The sequence below is a fragment of the Pteropus vampyrus genome, unplaced genomic scaffold (genome assembly GCF_000151845.1).
Source record: "Pteropus vampyrus isolate Shadow unplaced genomic scaffold, Pvam_2.0 Scaffold230, whole genome shotgun sequence".
Taxonomy (NCBI): Eukaryota; Metazoa; Chordata; class Mammalia; order Chiroptera; family Pteropodidae; genus Pteropus; species Pteropus vampyrus.
In genome coordinates, this window is record NW_011889011.1 from 1,394,354 (window position 1) to 1,395,859 (window position 1,506).

The window sequence follows — 1,506 nt, forward strand, 5'->3', positions numbered from 1 at the left end:
CCTCCACCTCTTTTCACTTTCGCCTGATGATATTATTTCTTGTTCATCAAGTCAGCGTATTTCTATATTTATGATTCACTAATAATTCCCATTAGCATATTTCTTAGAAATCATGATTTTGGTATGACTTTGACTCTCATGTAAAAACCTGTGAAGCCATAGTTGTAAAAATATAAAGAAATTTTAATGACAGATATAGCATACTCATTTTAGAGGCTTTTATGTCTATATGATGTACATTAAGTTCATCTTAATCTTAAATTAAAATGAAATCTTAATTAAGTTCCTCTAAAGTTCCGTTTTATTAAAAATACCAAGTGACCCTAAAGCTCCGTGTGGCCGACACGCACGCCGTCTTCCATGCAGCGCCCAAACGCCCTTCCCTGGCTCCAGCTGCATCTCCGCAGGCCTCCAGGGTGGCGTGACTGTGGTGACGGCATAATCCATTGTCTGACACATGACTACGGACTTGCAAATTCCAGGTGGCGCTGATAGCGTTGAGCGTGGCTGGGTGTGCAGCACGGATTGACAAAAACAAGCTGTACTTAAATTTCTGTATTGCTGATCGCCGAACGTGAAGGGAGAAGAATCCACTTTGCTTGAGTGGAATGGAAATTTCTGGGCCATACGGGAGCTTAGAAATTGCTTATTAAGGGTCAGTTTATCGCCACTAGTCTAAAAGGCATTTTTTTTTTTTTTGAGTTACTACTAAGAAGCCACTTTGTTGTGATATGCGAGGCACTGCACTCAAGATGCTATCATTACCGATATTATAAAGCACGACTTAGGTCACAGGTCAAAAGAACACAGTAAGGGGTCCCGATCAAGTCACGGGGATTCAAGCATTAAAGAGGTGTGTGCAGTCTACGGCCATGCCACCCTGAACAAGCCGGATCCCGGCTGATCTCAGAAGCTAAGCAGGGTCGAGCCTGGTTAGTACTTGGATGGGAGACCACCTAGGGAAACCAGGTGCTGTAGGCATAAAAATTTTGAAAAATAAAGGATTGTAGGCTAACAAGGTCCTTACAATCTGCGAGGTCAGCCAAGGACTGAGAAGAAGAAGAAGAGGAGGACCCCCAACACCCGCCTCTCCCACTCCAGAAGAGTGACAGCCAGTGTCACTGACCGGGAGCAATCTCGTGGGACGGCCTTCTCGGCGGCAAGTCGCGGTCTTAGGATCTTGTCTTCCCGCAGCCCGAGAGGCGGCCCTGCTCCTCACACCGGATCCTTTGGGACTTTCCGTGGCCTTGACCTTCTCTGGGGCTTCCCTCCCACCCCGACCCCCTCTCTTTCTCTAACATCTTCATCCTTTTCATTCTCTTTTTCTGTTTTCGAACCAATTCAGACCCCTTCGTCGTGAGGCCTTCTGCATGTCATCGTTCCCTGCGACTTTAGCTTCTGAACTTGGCTCATAACTGCATCCCTGGACAAAGGTTCTGGGCTCAGAGGCGGCGAAAGCACTCCCCTCGCTGACCTCCTCCTACCCACGTTCCCATGACCCTGCGC

The 1,506-nt window shown here is 47.1% G+C and overlaps 1 protein-coding gene and 1 pseudogene across 1 annotated transcript in view; both read left to right on the plus strand.

Moving 5' to 3' along the window:
* The window catches only part of PRKN (parkin RBR E3 ubiquitin protein ligase), an 899,371-nt gene that overhangs the window by 855,414 nt on the left and 42,451 nt on the right, over positions 1-1,506 (plus strand). The window lies entirely within an intron of this gene.
* On the plus strand, positions 863-981 carry LOC111728824 (annotated as a pseudogene).